Source organism: Galeopterus variegatus, unplaced genomic scaffold (genome assembly GCF_000696425.1).
Source record: "Galeopterus variegatus unplaced genomic scaffold, G_variegatus-3.0.2 Scaffold11632, whole genome shotgun sequence".
Lineage (NCBI taxonomy): Eukaryota > Metazoa > Chordata > Mammalia > Dermoptera > Cynocephalidae > Galeopterus > Galeopterus variegatus.
In genome coordinates this window covers 40573-49135 of record NW_007737743.1, presented here as the reverse complement: position 1 = coordinate 49135, position 8563 = coordinate 40573, and the positions used below count along the sequence as shown (strand labels likewise).

At 37.6% G+C, this 8563-nt stretch overlaps 1 long non-coding RNA gene across 2 annotated transcripts in view; it reads right to left on the bottom strand.

Moving 5' to 3' along the window:
• Window positions 1–928: 928 nt before the first annotated feature.
• LOC103610700 overlaps window positions 929–8563 on the bottom strand; it is an 8569-nt gene continuing 934 nt past the window's right edge. The window contains exons 2-4 of one of the 2 annotated variants that reach the window (XR_552229.1): window positions 5145–5484; window positions 2281–2442; window positions 929–1063 (exon numbers count right to left, since the gene is read on the bottom strand). This is a non-coding gene — a long non-coding RNA (uncharacterized LOC103610700). The remainder of the gene's footprint in view (window positions 1064–2280; window positions 2443–5144; window positions 5485–8563) is intronic. The other variant, XR_552228.1, reaches the window with a different exon arrangement.

The window sequence follows — 8563 nt, the reverse complement described above, 5'->3', positions numbered from 1 at the left end:
GCTATTTTTATCTTCAGGTGGTGAAGCAGTAAAACCTGATGGATTTATTTCCATAAATCCAGGGCTAGTCAGGGACTTTCCTCCACTGCTGGAGTCCCTCAGGTATACACGATTGATTTTACTTTCTCCTAAAAAATCTTGCCATCTATAATCAAAAAATTTTTTGAGACAGCAAAATTTAGAAAAAGGATAAAACAAAACATAACTTCAAAAGCAAACTATTAGATTTTGACAAAAAAGATATTCAAAGAGAAAAAAATATGGTGAAATTTATACTAATGCACACTTATGTGAGTTATTATACTCTATGATTTCTTACTACAGATTTTTGTTGTTATTATTACTGGCCACATTAACTTCTCTTTGAATTCCAACTGTACTTATTTCTATGGTTTAACAATTGTTCATTTTTTACATATTATGATTTCTCAAGGACATGGTTCATCCATCTAGTCCTTGAGGATGGGACTGTGTCTTATGTTTTTATATATCCCCTTCAATGTCTAACATGACTCTTAGACTAATACTCCCAGCTTAACCTTCTTCTCTGAGCTTCACACTTGTAAATTCGATGGCTTGGTTTCTTCAATGTACCACAAACGCAACCAATCTACATTGGCATCATCTTTCTGCCCTCAACGCACTCCCCGTGTGTTCTCTGATTAGTTTGGCAGAAGCCCACTCCCCATGCACAACTGGAGCCACCTTCAACAACCACCTTTCCTTTATCCATGGTGAGTCACTCCCCAGGTTCTACGGACTTTATTTCCTGTTTCTTCAACTCTTCTTATCTCTACCACAGTGCTATAATGCAGGCTTTATCATCTCTCTCACCTGGATTACCATCATGGATTNGTGATGGGCCATAATAATCATATACAGTGTATATTGACAAAATAAAAATTTAACGGAAAAAAAAAAAAGAACAAGAATTTAAGATGTGGAGAAGTAAAAGAGCATTATGCAGGAGTGCGGTGTCATATGGAGAAGTCTCTATTAGTTCCAGAATAGGAATGACAGACCAATTCTATAAAGTCCCATGCTTTTCACATCTAGATAAAATCTGTAGTAAACAATATACAATTAAGAGCATGTTAGAAGGAATTAGTCACAAAGTAAGGAAAAATGATTGCAACTATGGGTCATTTTGTTAAGCTGGTTTTGAAGCCATAACAAAACAAATTTGGGGTTTTTTTGTAGATTATAGACCCCCTCCAATAATAAGATAAAAGCTATTGCTAGAAGTCCATCCCAAGATAAATACACAAAAATTTAGATGAAATATGCATACAATTTCATGGTTTTAACTGATTCATTTTAATTCATCCATGGGCCCCTTATGTATCCCAAAGAACCTCTGCTTTAGGGGACTATATAACAAGTGCACAGGAAAATCATTATTATTTTATATACCGTTTCAGAGACAGTGAGCTACTAAAAATGTCTAGCAAAAAGGAATGAATCTGGAGTTCTTGTCCCAATACTATTTGCTTCTGTGACAGAGTTGAATTATTTAAGGATTTTGTGCCTCGTTTTTCTCATGTGTCAAATATGCACGGTGGTATTTGCCCTACTTTCTTCTCAAGGCTGTGATGAGAATCAAATGAGATAATGCAGAATTGATTTGAAAAAGCCAGAAGCTTATGCAAATGAAAAGTACTACTGAAATTACCAAAATAAATAAGTAGATTCCTCAAGGTCTGAATCTGTCTTCCACAATAAGGAGACACACATTTCTCTCTACTTTATCACACACAAATAACAGTTTAACTTTTCTGCCAAACTTTTGGTTTGGAAGAAAAACTATTTTATTTTTGCACTGTTTTGCTAATTCTTCAGCATTACACCGGGGTCAAATCTCAGCAAGCAGTACATCAGGAATTCCAGGTGAGGGATGTGCTCTTCTCCCAGATAACCTGAGGGGCCTGAAGGTGTATGAGGAGGTCCTGCACAGAGCACTCACTGAATCTGTCACTGAGAATACATGAGCCACTTTTCTGTTCAGTTAGCCTCCTCATTTTAACACTGCATGCCAAACATTAAGATCACTTTCTTTCATTGGATGAAGCATTTATTTGTTTCTAGTTTCTAATTAGTAATTGAAATACAAAGAAAGAAATTATATTAGGAAGAATATCATATGGAAAATAATAAACTGATTTACCTGGAAAATGACTTTTAGCAGAATTTTCCTATAGGTGACCAGATAATTTTAAGAATGAATTTACTAAATTTTAAAGACAAAAGATCACCAACTGGTGGAGGGAAGAACCCACTTACTCTTCATCAAGGCCCATAAGTCGACCAAAGAACATCTCAATGAAGCACTCTAACAATTCCTGATTTCCCTGATGAAGATACAACTGGTTGGCTAGCAAGGAAAAGCCACGTTCTTCAGAAATTTTTCTTTTTGTTCCTTTGATGCTCTGTTAAAATATGCATCTAATAGCAAAAGAAAAAATTTAGGATAATTTGGGTAATGTACTAACTTAATATAATGTATATGAATCAGACAGTATTGTTTAAGTTAATATATATAGAACAACACAGAAAGCTCAAAAGAAAATGCCACCTCCATAGCAAAATGAAAATGAAAGATGCTAATGGTGACTCTGTCTTGGAGATCTTAATACTTCTGTGATGGCAAAACTGACATTTTCAGCTAAGAATGGACACCAAGTAGACTGGCAGCCCCTTAGTGGACAATAAGTAAAATATTTGTACCTAATTCTGAAGGAAAAAAAACTGGTACACTATGCTTTCTGCAAATCTACAACACACATAGCCTAGACCTCTATTACTATTCTTGACACATTATTTATCCTGAGCACAGGCTTGAATTTCCATCCTTTTCTAGCTTCTTAAAAGCAAATTACTTTTCCTTCCAAACCTACTTCTTCCATGGCTCTAACCTTAAAGAACAGTAGCACAATACTCCTAGACTTCAAAAGTAAACTTACTTTTGGCTTTTCTACTCCTGATTCCCCACTTTTAATTATGAAGATCCTTCTTTCCCATTCCAGTGAACGTCTCTCAAATCTGTCTTTTGACTTCCCACTACCCCAGATCAGGAACTCATCATTTCTCCCTGGACTACTATACTAGCCCGCTAATGTAGAACACTCCCACTCTCTCTCCCCTTTTATCACTCCCTCACAGTGGTGATAGACTTTTCTTTCCCAAACACACATCTATTTATCTCTCTACTTAGAAAGCTTTCTAAGTTTATAGCATAATACAAAGTACCCCTACCTTCTGCATGAATCCTTCTCTATTTCCCCCTTCAGAATAACTTCCCCCATGCTCCTATTCTTTATTAATACTTCTACTGCAGCACTCATCACAGAATTCCTTACATTTTTTTACTTAGTTGTGTACATGACTCTCTTCCCAACTAGACTATAAACTCCTTGAATGTAGTGGCTTATATTACTCCTCTTTATATACCATATAGCAACAAGCCCAGTGCCTTGCACATGAAATGGGAGCTCAATAAATACTGGGATGAACTGCAAGTGATTAAACAATACTACATCCAAACTAAAGAAAATGAGAATCTTTAAAAGCCCATTTCAATACTGGGTTGTTTTCTAATGGAAACCTTTCATATCAAACATTCATTCATTCAACCATATACTTAGTACCTATTATATACTAGACACAAAATGCCTACCGTCATGCAGCTTATATTTCAGTGTGGGAGATTAAAAAACAAGTATATAGATAAATTGAAACATAATTACAAAACATAAATAGGATGCTGTCATAGAATATAAATAAGGAGTAGGGCCAGAGGAAGTGATTTTGATAAGGTGATCAGGGAAGGCCTCTGACAAGGTGACATCTGAGCTAAGATCTGAAGTAAAAGCCTAAAATTTGATACTACACTGCAGGAGAAATTTCCAGTGAATCATGTGTTCCTTGTAATTTTTGCAAAATAGACTTACTAAGGGTTCATGTGTGTGAATTTACTGGTAGTTTCAAAAAACATTGATATGAATCAATATAAGAAGGATTTAAAATTAGATTATAATACATACAAAAACATGAGTAAGAAGTAACAAACTACATTAGTTCATTATTCCTAAGTATAAAATAAAGCTTTAGGTCTACTTTAACATATATATTCAAATTTTTAATTAACACATACATTTATTTTTCTGGATGAAAACAAAACTTTAGTATTTACCCTTACTTTAATAACTCCAGGTTGTATAGCTAGTGATGGGTGGTTAACAAGGACTAAAAGTGTATCTGCTTGAATAAACTTGTCCATCACATCTTCAAGCATAACATCAGTGAGGATGAGAACTCCACTTAATAGTTCATATAACCCACAGCATATAGGTACCAAATAGTCTTCAGTTACACTAAAACAGAACCCAATGTAAGTGAGAAAAGTACATGAATTACCTTAGGAACTGTGCTAAGGAGAAATAATTTTCACGTGTGAAACATGTTCAAATAAGAAACACTTCCTAATTTAACTGTAATTAACAAAGTAACCACAACTTTTTATCACTGATCTTTTTTGGTCATACAGTCTACTAAACACTATTCTATTCTACCTGTGATATCTAAAATAGTAGTGCTATTTGTGCTATTTAAACTATTTAAAATTAAATAAAAATTCAGTTCCTCAGTTCCACTAGCCACATTCCAAGTGCTCAGTAGCACACATGGCTAGTATCTACTGTACTGGACAGCACAGACAAAACATTTCATCATCACAGAAAGTTGCATTGGACAGCGCTATTGGTGCTATTGGAAACAATAATAAATCTTATCATTTCCCTGAACTAAAGAATTTTTTAATAACTAGAAGGCATTAAATAAACCACAAGAGATTTTTTTCTTTGGGAGCTATTTATGGCTTAACTTTTGGTTAAATATGGGAAAGGCTAGCCCAAGGCTTGCAATAGTGCTGTGGCTTTGCTGGAATGAGGCCAGTCCCTTTAGGTAACCTGGTCGGTGTGGGCAAAACTCGTCCCTAGGACTGTCATTGTCTGATCTGGGTTCTGCTCCCAATTCTTTATGAACTACTTTGACTACTGGAAATCCCAATGTTCCTTTTGGGACAACATCGACAGACACTTGGGCTAAGAGAACAGTTTCCATTTCACAAAAGATTTTTGCAGACTCACAGCTACTGATGAGTGTATCCTCTTTGCCTTTCTTCAGTGTGTTGAAACTCCCCAAAGCATTCTGTTTCTCCAGTTGGGTAGTAACAAAAGTACCTGCAATATTTTGTAATGTGTCAATATTATGACCCAAACTTCAGTCAGTTTTTGTGGCTGCATTGGTGGTGAAGAAGAGGGAAATGCGGGTAGGCTTCTGGAACGCAGAATGTGGGCAGCCATCTGTCCGTTGTGGTATAATATTGGAGGAACTGTTTCCTACTAAGAGCAGGTAGATTTCTAAGTGGGACCACTTCTCTTCTGCACAATAAGTCACGACCACAGCCAAGAGTACATTTATCTAGCACTGTTAAAGAATCCACATAGGTTAAGTTTCCTAATAACTAATGTTTGAAATTCTTAAATGCCAAACTATCTCTCTTTTAACCACTTTCTTTTACAATATTCCCCAAACAAATGTCTTTTCTTGTCTCTTTAACAAAATATAATATTGACTGAATGATTCAAAGGCATTAGGATTAATGGTTCTATTGTGGTGAAATTAAGTGAATGAAGTGAAGCTTAGTTTAACCTCAGGATGCAGTTTGATAAGTGGAAAGAGTACGGGCTTTGCAACTGGATGTAACCAGATGCAAATGACAGTGCTGTTTGTGAGAAGACCTTAGCTAAAATCATGTACTGGTACCAAATGAGGGTTAGTTTCTACAAATGTAAAATTAGGGCCCATAATATCCACTTTGCAGTGTTGCTTTAAGGATTCAGTGAGAGCATATTTGTGATGCACCTGCACACTGCCCGGCATATGATAGGGTCTCAATAAATGGTAGTGCTTGTTCTTATTACAAGACTAAAGGGCTCTAAACAGTTCTCTCTCCTCCATTTCTGTAGCTACTTCTTGCTGCCATTAGAGAGATATTAACAGTTTTCTCTCTTCTTGCTACAGCTCTTCAGTGTTACTTCTTATAGTCTATAGAGGAGACCAGAAAAATCACTCTCCTTGTAAGCGTAGTGTAAGAGTAGCACATGCTACTTGTAGTGGATTGAATTATGTCCCCCCCCAAATTCACTGAAGCTTGAATTGTGTCCCCCAAGTTTAATGTATTAGAAACTTAGCCACCATTGTGACTGTTAAGAGGGTGGGAAATCCTATTATGGTAACTGAAAGATGGAGCCTTGAAGAGGTGATTAGATTGTAGGGCCATGCTGTAGTGAATGGATTGATAATGGTGGTCAGGGGCGTGGTTCTGAGGGTTTTCAAAGAAGAGAGAGGAGAGTCTCTTTGCTCCTCCATTTTTCAATGTGATACCCTGCCATCACTGAAGGACCCACCAAAGAAAGCCTTCATCAGATGTGTTCCCTGGACTTTGGAGTTCCCAGCCTCTGAAAATGTAAGCAATAAGTTGTTTTCTTTATAAATCACCCATTCCAGGTATTTTGTTATAAGCAACAGAAACAGACTAACACAATACTCAAGGTGTGGTCCGTGGACCAGCAGCATAGAATCAGCACCACCTGTGAGATTGCTAGAACTTCACATTTTCAGCTCCACCCTAGACCTAGTGAATATGTAGAAGGGAGGGTCCCAGGAATCTGTGTTTATGAGCTCTACAGGGGATTTTTTTGCATGTTAAAATTTGAGAAGCACTGATATAGATTATATAGGCACTGAATGAACTGCTTTAGAATGTAGGCTTTGTGGCAATAAAATAGCTCCATGTCTCAGAAGATTTCCAGTTATTTCTGAATTTTGGCTGGAGAGCTAAAGCTGCCAAAAGATTCCATTCAAAAGACAGAAAAAATAGGTGCATTATTGAACCTGAAAATGTTTCAGAGTGATGCATTTGATTTATAAAGAGATCCTATAGATAGAATAGAGAGTGTGATATGAGGGTCATACAAGTGCTTGTAAGCATTCCTGCTGATGATAAAGTCCAGGACAGGTGTCTTCAACTCTTCTTATCTCTACCACAGTGCTATAATGCAGGCTTTATCATCTCTCTCACCTGGATTACCATCATGGATTTCTAAACGGCATCCCTGATGGACATCTTGTCACCCTCAAATCCTCACAGCTACCAGAGTTCTCTCTCTCAAATGTTGACTCCTGCTTAAAACCTGCCAGTAGCTTTCTGCTGCCCCCTGACCACCTTGGATAAAGCTCAAGCTTCTTGTCTACGAGCATTTCCACAATTTTTCCCCGGGCTGCTCTCCAGCCCGGCTTCTTACATGACATTTCAACAACACCAACTTCTCATCACTCCCTGTTGTTTACTTTGCCTGGAAGGCCTTCCCTTGGATTCCCAGGCATCCTTTCAGACTCAGAGCCAGAATCACCTCCTCCAGGAAAGGCCCCCTCTGCCCTCATCATGTTCTGTACTACCAGAAAATGAAATGTTGACTTCTCACTATGCTTTCCACATGGTGTGGTGCAATTATCCATTTATGTCTCTCTCCCCTCGACTAGGCTGTAGGACTCTTCATATTCTATTCATTTTTGTGACTACCCTGCTCCCAGAATCTCATGCAGCACTTTATCCACTAAATGTGCTGAGCCCACCACAAAGATAAGCCATCTAATTTCATTTGGACTTTTACTGCTGCTCAATCACTTCATTCATGTATTACATTTCTTAAAATGGCTGTTGACAACCAGTTTTCCACTCTCAATTTACTACCTGGCTTTCTCACAGGTTCACTCTTGCTTGCTTTCTTACCACATTACATTTTCCTAGTTCTTTAAAAGCTCTGATTATTCCATCTTTCTCTTATACTGACTCCTCTTTCTTCTCCCACCCTCTAAACAGTCATGTTACCAGTCATTCTGTCCTTAGTTTCCTCTTTCCTTCTCTCTCTAAATACTTTCCTTCAGTGGCCTCATCTATTCATTCTCAGGGCTTCATTCAGCTCACTTCTACATTGGTAGCTCCTTGTAACTTCCCCCACGTTATAACCCTCCTTTCCAATCATCTGCTAGATAATTACGCTATGAGTAACTACAGGGCACCTCTAATGCAATGTGTCATTACAGTGTCCTCTTTCCCTAACATCCCAGAGCCATCTCTCCTATTTCCCATTTCTCCACTTACCCCTCCTTCCAGTTCCACTGCTACTATGCCCAGATTCTATTATTTTGTCTCTTACAGACTACTATAATTGGTCTTACTTCCCTTAGTTTCTTATTACTGAATCCTACTGCAATAATTTACTTACATCATATCTCTTTGCTCAAAACAAAACAAAACATTTTCAATGACCTCTAACTAGAATACAAGTTCAAATTCTCTGGCCTTACAATCAAGGACCCATTTTTTTTTTTTCCTTTTTTGTCTTCTTTTTTTGTGTGTGTGTCTGGCAACGGACCGCAACCCTCAGTGTCGCGCCCGTACCGGACCGGGACCGGCAACGGGATCGCAACCCTCAGTGCT